The sequence below is a fragment of the Schistocerca cancellata genome, chromosome 5, assembly GCF_023864275.1.
Source record: "Schistocerca cancellata isolate TAMUIC-IGC-003103 chromosome 5, iqSchCanc2.1, whole genome shotgun sequence".
Lineage (NCBI taxonomy): Eukaryota > Metazoa > Arthropoda > Insecta > Orthoptera > Acrididae > Schistocerca > Schistocerca cancellata.
In genome coordinates, this window is record NC_064630.1 from 85,730,083 (window position 1) to 85,748,216 (window position 18,134).

The following is an 18,134-nucleotide window of genomic DNA, read 5'->3' on the forward strand; positions in this document are numbered from 1 at the left end:
TTCTATGACGTAAAAATCCGCAAAAGTGGAGTAGGACTCGCGCACGGAGGACTCCGTACAAACGTAATTACAGGGTGCGTCTCTTAAATCCGCACAAATGAAACTTCTTTTTAAAAGCAAATTTATTAAATAATTACTTTTGAATACATTATGGGAGTGACAGTGTTCAATGTGTTACAAATACAGGGTGTTTCAAAAATGATCGGTATATTTGAAACGGCAATAAAAACTAAACGAGCAGCGATAGAAATACACCGTTTGTTGCAATATGCTTGGGACAACAGTACATTTTCAGGCGGACAAACTTTCGAAATTACAGTAGTTACAATTTTCAACAACAGATGGCGCTGCAAGTGATGTGAAAGATATAGAAGACAACGCAGTCTGTGGGTGCGCCATTCTGTACGTCGTCTTTCTGCTGTAAGCGTGTGCTGTTCACAACGTGCAAGTGTGCTGTAGACAACATGGTTTATTCCTTAGAACAGAGGATTTTTCTGGTGTTGGAATTCCACCGCCTAGAACACAGTGTTGTTGCAACAAGACGAAGTTTTCAACGGAGGCTTAATGTAACCAAAGGACCGAAAAGCGATACAATAAAGGATCTGTTTGAAAAATTTCAACGGACTGGGAACGTGACGGATGAACGTGCTGGAAAGGTAGGGCGACCGCGTACAGCAACCACAGAGGGCAACGCGCAGCTAGTGCAGCAAGTGATCCAACAGCGGCCTCGGGTTTCCGTTCGCCGTGTTGCAGCTGCGGTCAAAATGACGCCAACGTCCACGTATCGTCTCATGCGCCAGAGTTTACACCTCTATCCATACAAAATTCAAATGCGGCAACCCCTCAGCGCCGCTACCATTGCTGCACGAGAGACATTCGCTAACGATATAGTGCACAGGATTGATGACGGCGATATGCATGTGGGCGGCATTTGGTTTACTGACGAAGCTTATTTTTACCTGGACGGCTTCGTCAATAAACAGAACTGGCGCATATGGGGAACCGAAAAGCCCCATGTTGCAGTCCCATCGTCCCTGCATCCTCAAAAAGTACTGGTCTGGGCCGCCATTTCTTCCAAAGGAATCATTGGCCCATTTTTCAGAGCTGAAACGATTACTGCATCACGCTATCTGGACATTATTCGTGAATTTGTGGCGGTACAAACTGCCTTAGACGACACTGCGAACACCTCGTGGTTTATGCAAGATGGTGCCCGGCCACATCGCACGGCCGACGTCTTTAATTTCCTGAATGAGTATTTCGATGATCGTGTGATTGCTTTGGGCTATCCGAAACATACAGGAGGCGGCGTGGATTGGCCTCACTGTTCGCCAGACATGAACCCCTGTGACTTCTTTCTGTGGGGACATTTGAAAGACCAGGTGTACCGCCAGAATCCAGAAACAATTGAACAGCTGAAGCAGTACATCTCATCTGCATGTGAAGCCATTCCGCCAGACACGTTGTCAAAGGTTTCGGGTAATTTCATTCAGAGACTACGCCATATTATTGCTACGCATGGTGGATATGTGGAAAATATCGTACTATAGAGTTTCCCAGACCGCAGCGCCATCTGTTGTTGAAAATTGTAACTACTGTAATTTCGAAAGTTTGTCTGCCTGAAAATGTACTGTTGTCCCAAGCATATTGCAACAAACGGTGTATTTCTATCGCTGCTCGTTTAGTTTTTATTGCCGTTTCAAATATACCGGTCATTTTTGAAACACCCTGTATTTACTATTAAAAACAGTCTTGATCACAATTTATTTATTACGGTGACCGGTTTCGACCACTACTGTGATCATCTTCAGAGCTACAAGTCGTATACAAAGCTTTAATTAGAGGGCTACATACATTAAAGAAAATACATAAAGTTATAAAGCTATAAAACGTTGAATTACCAATGAGTAAGGACCTCCTTCAGCAGGACAATCACTACTGGAGAAACCAGTGCACGTCTTACTATACAAGGTGAGTCACCTAACGTTACCGCTGGATATATTTCGTACACCACATCAAATACTGACGAATCCATTCCACAGACCGAACGTGAGGAGAGGGGCTGGTGTAATTGTTTAATACAAACCATACAAAAATGCACGGAAGTATGTTTTTTAACACAAACCTACGTTTTTTTTAAATGGGACCACATTAGTTTTGTTAGCACATCTGAACATATAAACAAATACGTAATCAGTCCCGTTTGTTGCATTGTAAAATGTTAATTACATCCGGAGATATTGTAACCTAAAGTTGACGCTTGAGTACCACTCCTCCGCTGTTCGATCGTGTGTATCGGAGAGTACCGAATTACGTAGGTATCCAAAGGGAACGGTGATGGACCTTAGGTACAGAAGAGACTGGAACAGCACATTATGTCCACATGCTAACACCTTTTTATTGGTTTTTTCACTGACGCACATGTACATTACCATGAGGGGTGAGGTACACGTACACACGTGGCTTCCGTTTTCAATTACGGAGTGGAATAGAGTGTGTCCCGACATGTCAGGCCAATAGATGTTCAATGTGATGGCCATCATTTGCTGCACACAATTGCAATCTCTGGCGTAATGAATGTCGGACACGCCGCAGTACATCTGGTGTAATGTCGCCGCAGGCTGCCACAATAAGTTTTTTCATATCCTCTGGGGTTGTAAGCACATCACGGTTCTTCATCTACATCATCTACATGGATACTCTGCAAATCACATTTAAGTGCCTGGCAGAGGGTTCATCGAACCACCTTCACAATTCTCTATTATTCCAATCTCGTATAGCACGCGAAAATAACGAACACCTATATCTTCCCGTACGAGCTCTGATTTCCCTTATTTTATCGTGGTGATCGTTCCTCCCTATGTAGGTCGGTGTCAACACAATATTTTCGCACTCGGAGGAGAAAGTTGGTGATTCGAATTTCGTGAGAAGATTCCGACGCAACGAAAAACACCCTTCTCTTAATGATTTCCAGCACAAATCCTGCATCATTTCTGTGACACTCTCTACCATTTTTCACGATAATACAAAACGTGCTGCATTTCTTTGAACTTTTTCGATGTACTCCGTCAGTCCTATCTGGTGTCTGCCCCCGGTAGCTGACTGGTGCCGGCACGATAGCTCAGCGTCCTCGGTCAGAGGGTTAGCTACCTTCTGCAATAATAATAAAAAACTGAGTGAACCGATCAACGAAGAACCTGAATGGGTGTCATCGGACGTCCGCCCCGAGCAGATTCAACGAGCAATTTAGAACAAAATGAGGTAAAAAAAAAAGAGGTCAGCGCGACAGACTGTTAATCCTAAGGGCCCGGGTTCGATTCCCAACTGGGTCGGAGATTTTCTCCGCTCAGGGACTGAGTGTTGTGTTGTCCTACCCATCATCATTTCATCCCCATCGACATGCAAGTCACCGAAGTGGCATGAAATCGAAAGACTTGCACCAGGCGAGCGGTCTACCCGACGGGAGGCCCTCGTACCGCGCCATTAGTCCTACCTGGTAAGGATCCCACACCGCGCAGCAGTGTTCTAAAAGAGAACGGACAAGCGCAGTGTAGGCAGTCTCCTTAATAGGTCTGTTACATTTTCTAAGTGTCCTGTCAATAAAACGCAGCCTTTGGTTAGCCTTCCCCACAACATTTTCTATGTGTTCTTTTCAATTTAAGCTGTTCGTAACTGCAATACCTAGGTATTTAGTTGAATTTACGGGCTTTTAGATTTGACTGATTTATCGTGTAACCGAAGTTTAACGAGTTCCTTTTAGCACTCATGTTGATGACCTCACACTTTTCGCACCATTCAGATTGTTGTTGTTGTTGTGGTCTTCAGTCCTGAGACTGGTTTGATGCAGCTCCCCATGCTACTCTATCCTGTGCAAGCTTCTTCAACTCCCACTACCTACTGCAACCTACATCCTTCTGAATCTACTTAGTGTATTCATCTCTTGGTCTCCCTCTACGATTTTTACCCTCCACGCTGCCCTCCAATACTAAATTGGTGATCCCTTGATGCCTCAGAACATATCCTACCAACCGATCCCTTCTTCTAGTCAAGTTGTGCCTCAAATTTCTCTTCTCCCCAATTGTAGTTAATACCTTCTCATTAGTTACGTGATCTACCCATCTAATCTTCAGCATTCTTCTGTAACACCACATTTCGAAAGCTTCTATTCTCTTCCTGTCCAAACTATTTATCGTCCATGTTTCACTTCCATACATCGCTACACTCCATACAAATACTTTCAGAAACGACTTCGAGCAGTCTAAAGCGCTGCAGTCATGTACTGTGCTGCTGATCCCGGAGGAGGTTCGAGTCCTCCCTCGGGCATGAGTGTGGGTGTTTGTCCTTAGGATAATTTAGGTTAAGTGGTGTGTAAGCTTAGGGACTGATGACCTTAGCAGTTAAGTCTCATACGATTTCACACACATTTGAACACTTTTTTAGAAACAACTTCCTAACACTTAAATCTATACTCGATGTTAACAAATTTATCTTCTTTAGAGACGCTTTCCTCCCCATAGCCAGTCTATATTTTATAACCTCTCTACTTCGACCATCATCAGTTATTTTGCTCCCCAAGTAGCAAAACTCCTTTACTACTTTAAGTGTCTCATTTCCTAATCTAATTCTCTCAGCATCGCCAGACTTAATTCGACTACATTCGTTTTGCTTTGGTTGATGTTCATCTTTTATCCTCCTTTCAAGACACTGTCCATTCCATTCAACTGCTCTTCCAGGTCCTTTGCTGTCTCTGACAGAATTACAATGTCATCGGCGAACCTCAATGTTTTTATTTATTCTCCGTGGATTTTAATACCTCCCCTGAATTTTCCTTTTGCTTGGTTTACTGCTTGCTCGATGTACAGATTGAATAACATCGCGGAGAGGGTACAACCCTAACTCACTCCCTTCCCAACCACTGCTTCCCCTTCATGTCCCCCGACTCTTATAACTGCCTGCTGCTTTCTGTACAAATTGTAAATAGCTTTTCGCTCCCTGTTTTTTATCCCTGCCACCTTCAGAATTCGAAACAGAGTATTCCAGTCAACACTGTCAAAAGCTTTCTCTAAGTCTACGAATGCTAGAAACGTAGGTTTGCCTCTCCTTAATCTATCTTCTAAGATAAGTCGTAGGGTCAGTATTGCTTCACGTGTTCCAATATTTTTACGGAATCCAAACTGATATTCCCTGAGGTCGGCTTCTACCAGTTTTTCCATTCGTCTGTAAAGCATTCGCGTTAGTATTTTGCAGCCGTGACTTATTAAACCGATAGTTCGGTAATTTTCACATCTGTCAACACCTGCTTTCTTTGCGATTGGAATTATTATATTCTTCTTGAAATCTGAGGGTATTTCACCTCTCTCATACATCTTGCTCACCAGATGGTAGAGTTTTGTCAGGACTGGCTCTCCCAAAGCTGTCAGTAGTTCGGGGCCTTGTTTCGACTTAGTTCTTTCAGTGCTGAAACTTCCTTATAAAACCAAATTTATTAAAACAAAATACGAGGGTCATTCAATTTATTAAAGCGGCAAATTGGTCTCTGGAAAGAAAACTTGTTATTAGGGCAAGTTTGGTACTTTTATGGCTTCAAATTGGCGTCAGTAGGATGAGCCCTGATCAGCTGATGTTTCAACATTGTTTTTCTTATAACCTCGAAAATACATTTCAAGATGGCGAGTCCGCTTGAAACGTCCGCATTAGTTGAACAACGTTCTGTTATTCGGTTTTTACTTGCTGAAGGCGAGTACTTTACTTGTAGTGTGAAGCCTAACTTCTTACCAAATTTCATGATTCTAATTCAACGGGAAGTACTCTGTAAGTTATATGAGTGAGGTTGCGAGTATCAAAATATGTGACGTAAACAACCGTACCCTTTGATTACGTTGACTTGGAAGCTTAAATTTTAAACACCGCCAAAGGACAGTAGGTCTTAGTATGTGATATAACTTTCAACTTGATATGTCTACCATTTCCTGAGGAAAAGGGTTTTTAACAGACAGACAGACGGACAACAAAATGGTCTTTTAGCAGTTCCGTTTTTGCCAACTGAGGTATGGGGCCGTAAAATCATCATAATTTGCACAAAACCATTGTGTTAAGACCAAAATTTATAAAAATGTGCATAATAACATAAAAATAAGTAATCTTCAAAATGGTTCAAATGGCTCGGAGCACTATGCGACTTAACTTCTGATGTCATCAGTCGCCTAGAACTTAGAACTAATTAAACCTAACTAACCTAAGGACATCACACACATCCATGCTCAAGGCAGGATTCGAACCTGTGACCGTAGCGGTCGCTCGTTTCCAGACTGTAGCGCCTAGAACCGCACGGCCACTCCGACTGGCAATAAGTAATCTTTGAGAATATTTCTAGTGGAGAAGATCAGCGGTCTCGATACAATATTTCAAAATATCTTTGCACCGACTTCTCTTCAGATGGTAAACTCTTTCACCCAGTTCAGTTCTTGTGGAAACAGTGTAACATTCGTCGTCGTTTACTCTTACTTTTCCTAGACATTGTAAAGTCAACGATCATATATGCCCTGTTCAAAGTCCATTGGTATATGCTTCCAATCAGTTAGATCCATCTAATTACATTGTTTCTGAAACGTCTTAGCGTATTAAAACTATGTAGATTTCCAGGACTCGAGCCCAGAATCTAGCCCTTCGATAGCAATGTTCTTGCTACCTGAACTTCCCAGCAGAGACTAAAAGCCGGCTCGCACGATTTCAATTCTACCAACACCTCTCTTCAGCTTCTCAAACTTCACGCAAGTTATCCTTCATCACTTTCTAGACTAGCATTCCTGGTAAAAGCAATTTTACGATGAAGTGGACTAGAATAAACATTTCACTCCTTTCTGAGTAACCGTCCTGAGTGACAAAAACATCACACAATCCCAGATTTTCTGTCCAACTACAGGCCTGCGCCAAAGTTTCGTCTTGTCACCTCAACTTCATCTCTTACATTCAGCTGGCATCCCAAAACCATCACCTCCACCATCTCCAACATGATAACGACTCCAATCAATCCTCCAGCTCCACATCAACGTGTAGCCAGTGGTTCCATACCAAAAGCCCAGGGAGTAAATAAAGGAAAAACAGATCAAGCAATATGTCCCAGAGACACTTGCTTTACAATTTACGACCTTCTAATTTACCTAACTAAAACATAAAGATACCTTGGACTTACACTCCACAAGAAACCAATCTGGAATGCCTGCCTACAGACCACCCAAAAAAACGATCACAATAGAATAAAACTACCAACATGGTGACTAAATCCCACATCCGTATCTGCATGATCCTCATCCAACACATCCTCGTCTGAGCAAATGTTGTATGAACCTCTGGTCCTATGAAGATTTCTCGCTCCTTTCCAATCCTGGAGTGGCACTTACTGTTCCTCTCTTTCCATATCTGATTACATTCTGCCACCTGTAACAACTTACAAGGTACCCAATCCTTCTCAAATACCCGAAACACTTTCGCCTGCCCTACTTTACGAATATCTTCCATCCATTGCACTAGAGGGAGCTACTGAGGGCAAAAATGAGAGAGGACGGGTATTACAATAAATTCTGTAAATAACTGAAGAAATCAGGTAATGGGACAACTATGAGACGAAGAGATTGGCATTGGAGAGGAAATTGTGGTGAAGCATGAAACCATCCAGAAGATTGATGAATTACTTTTCCTCCTTCCCCCTACCATCCCCCTCACCTCCCCCGTCCCCAGAAAATCACTTTCACTTTTACGATCCAACCAGCCTTTTCTGCAAGGCTAAAAATGCGTATGCGTTTGGCTCATAAATTAAACACACCTCTTCATTCCCCTCTCTGTGACCACATATTCTTCCTTCTGTCTCTCCACCTCATCCCCCCCCACCTCTATCTCCTCCTTCCTATTCTCTCTGTCTCTTCATTTCCTCCTCTCCCACTTTGTTTATTTCCTTCACCATCTCTCTCTGAACGGATCTTCCGCCCCTCTCCATTTTACCATATCCTCCTTCCCCTTTTTCTTTCCATCTCTGCCTCCCCTTCTAGCTTTTTCACCTGCCCTGTACTCCTCTATACATTCCACCCACCTCATGCTCTCCCCCCCTCCACTCTCTCTGTCGATTTTCTCCTTCCCTCACTCTGTTCATCCTCTCCTCTGTCCATCTCAACCTGTGTCCAGCCATGCTCATCGTCATATGTAGTCCCTGCAATACAATTCAACAAAGCAGGCTGATAATGCTCCCACAACTCACCTGTGTTGCAAGGCAAGTTATACGTGAGGGGCTTGAAAATCAGTTATGTGCCTTGACCTACAGGCCATCATGCAAAGTAGGTCAATGAAGCAGGCCTAGACTACTCCAACCCATGACACCTGTCATGCAGCCTGCCGAGGTGGCCGAGCGGTTCTAGGCATTTCAGTCCAGAACCGCACAACTGCTACGGTTGCAGGTTCGAATCCTGCCTCGGGCATGGATGTCTGTGATGTCCTTACGTTAGTTAGGTTTAAGTAGTTCTAAGTTCTAGGGGACTGATGACCTCAGATGTTAAGTCTCATAGCGCTCAGAGCCATTTTAAGCATTTGAACCTGTCATGCAGGGTAGCTCAGAAAACTGTTTCTTGCTCCTGACACGTAGGCTGCCCTGTAAACCAGGTTGATTTGGCAAACCGATACTTTCCCACATAACATATCCGTCATGCAGTGTAGCCTATACACCAGGGGCTGGAAAAAACACGTTTTTGCCCTTATCTCTGCTGTTGTTGGAGCTACAAGGTTATAAACCTCATAATGTTGATACTCGTTATGCCTGCTGTTTCTATAGCAAATTTGGTTTAAATTTATTCAGGGACTAGGGAGAAGATCCCAGGTATACACACATATACTCTGCTAGAGGAGAGAGAGAGAGAGAGAGAGAGAGAGAGAGAGAGAGAGAGAGAGAGAGAGAGCAGACAAGAGATGACAGAGAGTGGCAATCTGTCTGCTGACAGTCAGCACCCCATAACAGAGGAATGTAAATGAGAAATAAGTTAAAAAATGAACAGGATATCAGAAGGGTTACAAAAAGATAAAGTTTAATCACAGGACATTTGGCATGCAACTTGTTTAATGCAGTTAGAAAGTTGGTAGGAGATATGGGGGTAATAACAACGAAAGGGCAAAAGTATAGAGCAGTGACAGACCAGCCAGGTGCTTTACCTCTGCAGCCACACCACGTTGTCGATAGGATGGTAAACACTAATCTCCGTCTATGGCGCACAGGTTGACAACACCTCAGTTTCCTATGGTCATTATGAAGGACAGTGTATTTCGAGAGCTGAAAGTGAAACCGTTCGGTATTCTTCGTAATTTATCCGTGTTACCATTAAAATTCAGCCGCCAGAATTTCGACATTATTGTTTTTACTATTGGTTTGAAACGGAGATTGTGGTCTATAGTTTGTAGTGTTTCCAGAGGTCTAATTAGGTACAAAAGATGATTTATTGATTGTGAAGTGGCAAAAGCTATTTATTGTAAGGAATGTTTCAGTGAGAGATTGATCGGCATCATAGCCTGAAGTCCACAATAGGTTGAAAAGTGATAACTTTGTTGTGAGTATGCGAAGCCCACGAATGTGACATTATGAAAAGAAGCTTGGCCATATTTATCAAACAGTTCAAGTAGTTATTTAGAAGCCAGTTAGTAACCACAGGATTATGTTCGTCTCACATTACTTTAAATTATCATTTTACTATACATTACGTGCCACAATTTTATTTTTACTATTATGGCAATTATCGTGTTATTACACCAATATTTTTTCTTCAAATACACAGCGCATTACGTCTCTGTTATCACGTTAGGATTTGGTTCAATTGCTTCCGCCTGTTGCTACTAAATACGTTATCTGTCTTCTGCTCAACTGGATTATTTACAAACAGGTGCTGACACTCCCGTTGCGTTTCCTTCACAACTCATGCCGAGCGCAACTCAGCTAAATATGTAAGCAACGGCATTGTTCCTGTCCTGCTTAAAGTGAGCTACAGGCTCGCGCTACCTCATGCGTGCGACACTGTCCTAATAACACGAACAAGACAATGCATTAATTCAGCCTATGAAAATGAGGGAGAAAAAAATCGATTAACATGGATTGAGGAACAAAAATGAAAGTGCAGCCACCTGGTACAGTATCGTACAGAGCACAATTTAATTGTTACAAACACTAGGTTTAAGAATCATGAAAGAAGGTTCTTTGTATGGAGAAACCTGGAGACACCGGAAGATACATTATACAGGCGGGGAAAAATACTGTGGTAAGCAAAACTTAAGAACGAAAGTAGCTTTCGTATGATGAGTGACTGCCAAGTAAAGCAGCGCGATGAAACTTGGACAATACAAAGGAAGGACCTGTAGAGTATAATACAGAAGGAACTTGAAGAATCAGAGATACAACGGTTTGCTGGAAGGTATGTGGCATTCGATGCCTACGCACAGGCCATGTATCTTGCGTAGATAACGGGCGGTTGATTTGCGTGCGCGCTGATGGCGCCCGATAGCGACTCACATGGGTTCCTTAGGATTTACACCAGGCGAATTTGGTGGCCAAACATCAACATGAGTTCACTATAATGCTTCTCAAACCACTGTAGCACGGTTCTGGCTGCGAGATACGGACAGTTAAACTGTTGAAAGATGACATCGCCGTCAGGGAAGACATCAAGCATGAAAGCATGCAGGCGGTTCGCAGTTGTCAGCATGTCTTCGATTATTACCACAGGTCCCATGCAGGTGTAGGAGAATGTCTCAAAAAACTAAATTCCGCTCTAACAGGGCATGAAATCCCAACGGCTCTGTCCGGCAGCCGTGTCATCCTCAGCCCACAGGCGTCACTAGATGCGGAAATGGAGGGGCATATGGTCAGCATACCGCTCTCCCGATCGTATGTCAGTTTACGAGACTGGGGAGGATGTCTCCCATAGCAGAATACTGCTTCCACCAACCTGTACAGGGTTATTACAAATGATTGAAGCGATTTCACAGCTCTACAATAACTTTATTATTTGAGATATTTTCAAAATGCTTTGCACACACATACAAAAACTCAAAAAGTTTTTTTAGGCGTTCACAAATGTTCGATATGTGCCCCTTTAGTGATTCGGCAGACATCAAGCCGATAATAAAGTTGCTCCCAGACTCGGCGCAGCATGTCCCCATCAATGAGTTCGAATGCATCGTTGATGCGAGCTCGCAGTTCTGGCACGTTTCTTGGTAGAGGAGGTTTAAACACTGAATCTTTCACATAACCCCACAGAAAGAAATCGCATGGAGTTAAGTCGGGAGAGCGTGGAGGCCATGACATGAATTGCTGATCCTGATCTCCACCACGACCGATCCATCGGTTTTCCAATCTCCTGTTTAAGAAATGCCGAACGTCATGATGGAAGTGCAGTGGAGCACCATCCTGTTGAAAGATGAAGTCGGCGCTGTCGGTCTCCAGTTGTGGCATGAGCCAATTTTCCAGCATGTCCAGATGCACGTGTCCTGTAACGTTTTTTTCGCAGAAGAAAAAGGGGCCGTAAACTTTAAACCGTGAGATTGCACAAAACACGTTAACTTTTGGTGAATTGCGAATTTGCTGCACGAATGCGTGAGGATTCTCTACCGCCCAGATTCGCACATTGTGTCTGTTCACTTCACCATTAAGGAAAAATGTTGCTTCATCACTGAAAACAAGTTTCGCACTGAACGCATCCTCTTCCATGAGCTGTTGCAACCGCGCCGAAAATTCAAAGCGTTTGACTTTGTCATCGGGTGTCAGGGCTTGTAGCAATTGTAAACGGTAAGGCTTCTGCTTTAGCCTTTTCCGTAAGATTTTCCAAACCATCGGCTGTGGTACGTTTAGCTCCCTGCTTGCTTTAGTCGTCGACTTCCGCGGGCTACGCGTGAAACTTGCCCGCACGCGTTCAACCGTTTCTTCGCTCACTGCAGGCCGACCCTTTGACTTCCCCTTACAGAGGCATCCAGAAGCTTTAAACTGTGCATACCATCGCCGAATGGAGTTAGCAGTTGGTGGATCTTTGTTGAACTTCGTCCTGAAGTGTCGTTGCACTGTTATGACTGACTGATGTGAGTGCATTTCAAGCACGACATACGCTTTCTCGGCTCTTGTCGCCATTTTGTCTCACTGCGCTCTCGAGCGCTCTGGCGGCAGAAATCTGAAGTGCGGCTTCAGCCGAACAAAACTTTATGAGTTTTTCTACGTATCTGTAGTGTGTCGTGACCATATCTCAATGAATGGAGCTACAGTGAATTTATGAAATCGCTTCAATCATTTGTAATAGCCCTGTATTCGTGGCGCACTGCAAGTTTCAGGATGCCGTTCACCTCGATGATGGCGTTTGCGGAGACAACCATCGACCTAGTGCAGCAAAAATGTGATTCAGCCGAAGAGTCAACACGTTTCCATTTATCGACGGTCGAATCCCAATGGTCATGTGCCCACTGCAATCGTAATTGACGATGTCATTGTTAGCATGTGAACACGTAGAGGAGGTCTGCTTCGGAGCTCCATGTTCGACAGTGTACGGTGAACGGCGTGCACAGGAACACTTGTGCGTGCACCAGCATTATACTGTTTCGGCAGAGATGACACAGATCACCATTTAGCCTGTTTACAGACCAGACAAGCCTCTGTGAACAGCCGTGGACGTCCAACCATTTAGCGCCTACTGGTAGGACTATGGTATGAAGATTAGCATCTCCAAAACGAAAGTAATGTCAGTGGGAAAGAAATATAAACGGATTGAGTGCCAAATAGGAGGAACAAAGTTAGAACAGGTGGACGGTTTCAAGTACTTAGGATGCATATTCTCACAGGATGGCAACATAGCGAAAGAACTGCAAGCGAGGTGTAGCAAAGCTAATGCAGTGAGCGCTCAGCTACGATCTACTCTCTTCTGCAAGAAGGAAGTCAGTACCAAGACTAAGTTATATGTGCACCGTTCAATCTTTCGACCAACTTTGTTGTATGGGAGCGAAAGCTGGGTGGATTCAGGTTACCTTATCAACAAGGTTGAGGTTACGGATATGAAAATAGCTAGGATGATTGCAGGTACTAGTAGATGGGAACAATGGCAGGAGGGTGTCCACAATGAGGAAATCAAAGGAAAACTGGGAATGAACTCTATAGATGTAGCAGTCAGGGCGAACATGCTTAGATGGTGGGGTCATGTTACACGCATGGGAGAAGCAAGGTTACCCAAGAGACTCATGGATTCAGCAGTAGAGGGTAGGGGGAGTCGGGGCAGACCGAGGAGAAGGTACCTGGATTCGGTTAAGAATGATTTTGAAGTAATAGGTTTAACATTAGAAAAGGCACCAGTGTTAGCACTGAATAGGGGATCATGGAGGAACTGTATAAGGGGGGCTATGCTCCAGACTGAACGCTGAAAGGCATAATCAGTCTTAAATGATGATGATGATGATGATGGTAGTTTCGCTGTCCTTCCACCTCTTTCCGTAGGTGCTCACGAAAGAAACACGTTAACTTTCGACCGACTTCGCCAGTTTCGATATATTCGTTCACAGGTTCTGCATAATAATAATGTGCCCATTGTGAAAATCGTTTATCTTGATGGATTTCCCTATTTGTAGCCCATATCTCCGCTAGAGTGATCCCCCGTCCGTGTGTGCTCCGCTTATATACACTACTGGGCATTAAAATTGCTACACCACGAAGATGACGTGCTACAGACGCGAAATTTGACCGACAGGAAGAAGATGCTGTGATATGCATATGATTAGCTTTTCAGAGCATTCACACAAGGTTGGCGCCGGTGGCGACACCTACAACGTGCTGACACGAGGAAAGTTTCCAACCGATTTCTCATACACAAACAGTAGTTGACCGGCGTTGCCTGGTGAAACGTTGTTGTGATGCCTCGTGTAAGCAGGAGAAATGCGTACCGTCACGTTTCCGACTTTGATAAAGGTCGGATTGTAGCCTATCGCGATTGCGGTTTATCGTATCGTGACATTGCTGCTCGCGTTGGTTGAGATCCAATGACTGTTAGCAGAATATGGAATCGGTGGGTTCAGGAGGGTAATACGGAACGTCGTGCTGGATCCCAACGGCCTCGTATCACTAGCAGTCGAGATGACAGGTATCTTATCCGCATGGCTGTAACGGATCGTGCAGCCAAGTCTCGATCCCTGAGTCAACAAATGGGGACGTTTGCAAGACAACAACCATCTGCTCGAACAGTTCGACGACGTTTACAGCAGCGTGGACTATCAGCTAGGAGACCGTGGCTGCGGTTACCCTTGACGCTGCATCACAGACAGGAGCGCCTGCGATGGTGTACTCAACGACGAACCTGGGTGCACGAATGGCAAAACGTCATTTTTCGGATGAATCCAGGTTCTGTTTACAGCATCATGATGGTCGCATCCGTGTTCGGCCACATCGCGATGAACGCACATTGGAAGAGTGTATTCGTCATCGCCATACTGGCGTATCACCCTCTGTGATAGTATGGGGTGTCTTTGGTTACACGTCTCGGTCACGTCTTGTTCGCATTGACGGCACTTTGAACAGTGGACGTTACATTTCAGATGTGTTACGAACCGTGGCTCTACCCTTCATTCGATCCCTGCGTAACCCTAGATTTCAGCAGGATAATGCACGACCGCATGTTGAGGTCCTGTACGGGCCTTCCTCGATACAGAAAATGTTCGACTGCTGCCATGGCCAGCACATTCTCCAGACCTCTCACCAATTGAAAACATCCGTTCAATGTGACGGAGCAACTGGCTCGTCACAATACGCCAGTCACTACTATTGATCAACTGTGGTATCGTGTTAAAGCTTATGGGCAGTTGTAGCTGTACACGCCATCCAAGCTCTGTTTGACTCAATGCCCAGGCGTAGCAAGGCCTTTATTAAGGGTACTGGTTTCTCACGATCTATGCACCCAAATTGCGTGAAAATGTAATCACATGTCAGTTCTAGTATAATACATTTGACCAATGAATACCCATTTATCATCTGCGTTTCTTCTTGGTGTAGTAATTTTAATGGTCAGTAGTGTAATATTCTGCCCTTTGTGAAAGTCGTTTATCTTAATGGATTTCCCTGTTTGTAGCCCATATCTTCGCTAGAGTGACCCCCCGTCCGCGTGTGCTCCGCTTAAATACTTTTGTTACCGTCTTATGTGCCCGAACGCCACCAGGTACCATCCAACGTTGCGGTGGGCAATAGTCATAATGTTTAGGCTTAACAGTGTATAGTACCTTTACGATCATAGTTACCGTGTACAATATCAAGACTCACCTATTATTGCATTTACAGAACCCCTGACGAACGCAATATGCCGAAATGAGCTCACTGTAATTTACATTTGAGTGTAGGATGTTTAGGTTTTTATGTTGGTAACGCCATGTAGCGCTCTATATGAAAATCACTGACTGTGCTGTGTGCAATCTGTGGCTGGTTTGCATTGTTGGAATTTGCTATTTTAGTGTTGCGCAGTTGGCTGATAATAGCGCGTAGCGTTGCGCAGTTGGAGGTGAGCCGCCAGCAGTGGTGGGTGTGGGGAAAGAGATGGCGGAGTTTTGAGAGCGGATGATCTGGACATGTGTCCATCAGAGACAGTAAATTTGTAAGACTGGATGTCATGAACTGTTTATATATATATATATATATATATATATATATATATATATATATATATATATATACTCCTGGAAATGGAAAAAAGAACACATTGACACCGGTGTGTCAGACCCACCATACTTGCTCCGGACACTGCGAGAGGGCTGTACAGGCAATGATCACACGCACGGCACAGCGGACACACCAGGAACCGCGGTGTTGGCCGTCGAATGGCGCTAGCTGCACAGCATTTATGCACCGCCGCCGTCAGTGTCAGCCAGTTTGCCGTGGCATACGGAGCTCCATCGCAGTCTTTAACACTGGTAGCATGCCGCGACAGCGTGGACGTGAACCGTATGTGCAGTTGACGGACTTCGAGCGAGGGCGTATAGTGGGCATGCGGGAGGCCGGGTGGACGTACCGCCGAATTGCTCAACACGTGGGGCGTGAGGTCCCCACAGTACATCGATGTTGTCGCCAGTGGTCGGCGGAAGGTGCACGTGCCCGTCGACCTGGGACCGGACCGCAGCGACGCACGGATGCACGCCAAGACCGTAGGATCCTACGCAGTGCCGTTGGGGACCGCACCGCCACTTCCCAGCAAATTAGGGACACTGTTGCTCCTGGGGTATCGGCGAGGACCATTCGCAACCGTCTCCATGAAGCTGGGCTACGGTCCCGCACACCGTTAGGCCGTCTTCCGCTCACGCCCCAACATCGTGCAGCCCGCCTCCAGTGGTGTCGCGACAGGCGTGAATGGAGGGACGAATGGAGACGTGTCGTCTTCAGCGATGAGAGTCGCTTCTGCCTTGGTGCCAATGATGGTCGTATGCGTGTTTGGCGCCGTGCAGGTGAGCGCCACAATCAGGACTGCATACGACCGAGGCACACAGGGCCAACACCCGGCATCATGGTGTGGGGAGCGATCTCCTACACTGGCCGTATACCACTGGTGATCGTCGAGGGGACACTGAATAGTGCACGGTACATCCAAACCGTCATCGAACCCATCGTTCTACCATTCCTAGACCGGCAAGGGAACTTGCTGTTCCAACAGGACAATGCACGTCCGCATGTATCCCGTGCCACCCAACGTGCTGTAGAAGGTGTAAGTCAACTACCCTGGCCAGCAAGATCTCCGGATCTGTCCCCCATTGAGCATGTTTGGGACTGGATGAAGCGTCGTCTCACGCGGTCTGCACGTCCAGCACGAACGCTGGTCCAACTGAGGCGCCAGGTGGAAATGGCATGGCAAGCCGTTCCACAGGACTACATCCAGCATCTCTACGATCGTCTCCATGGGAGAATAGCAGCCTGCATTGCTGCGAAAGGTGGATATACACTGTACTAGTGCCGATATTGTGCATGCTCTGTTGCCTGTGTCTATGTGCCTGTGGTTCTGTCAGTGTGATCATGTGATGTATCTGACCCCAGGAATGTGTCAATAAAGTTTCCCCTTCCTGGGACAATGAATTCACGGTGTTCTTATTGCAATTTCCAGGAGTGTATTTTGCACTGCGCGTCTCCCTCCCCCTCCGCAAAAAAAGAAAAGGAAAGGAAATCCAAGGAGTGGCACCGTACCACCTCTCCTCCGAAGACAAAGTTCAAAGCCGAACCATCAGATGGTAAAGCCATAGCGACGGTCTTCTGTGACTCTGAAGGGGTTATTCTGCTTGATGTCCTCCCTCATGGTGCCACAATCAACTATGAAGTGTGTTGTGTCACCCTCAGTAAACTGAAGAAATGACTTCGGTGAGTCCGTCGGCACAAAAATGCAAATGAACTTCTCTTTCTGCACGACAACGCAAGGCCTCACACAAGTTTGCGCACCCGAGAGGAATTAACGAAACTTCATTGGGATGTTCTTCCTCATTCATCTTACAGCCCTTATCTCGCACCTTCCTACTTCCATCTGTTTGGTCCAATGAAGGATGCACTCCGCGGGAAGCAGAACGTGGATGAAGGGGAGGTTATTGATGCAGCAAGGCGTTGCCTCCGACGTCGACCAGTACCATGCGATCATATAGACCCTCTCAGAAGACTGGCATAAGGCCGTCGCATTGAACGGAGATTATATTGAAAAACAGAGTTTTGTAGCCAAAAGAGTGGGGAATAATTTGGTGTATTGGCATCATGAAGAAAGTCAACCTTCTCTCCTCGCAACATTTAATATCAATTTATGTGTTAGGAGCCTTTTCTAAAGCCGGCCGGAATGGCCGAGCGCTTCGAGGCGCTACAGTCTGGAACCGCGCGACCGCTACGGTCGCAGGTTCGAATCCTGCCTCGGGCATGGATGTGTGTGATGTCCTTGGGTTAGTTAGGTTTAATTAGTTCTAAGTTCTAGGCGACTAATGACCTCAGAAGTTAAGTCCCATAGTGCTCAGAGCCATTTGAACCATTTTTTGAACTTTTTCTAAAAAAATTGTTTTGAGTGTAGTCACAAATTAAAGGTGGACGTAAACAGTACAGACAAGAAGAGAGGCTTTGGATATGGATCGGACAACTAACG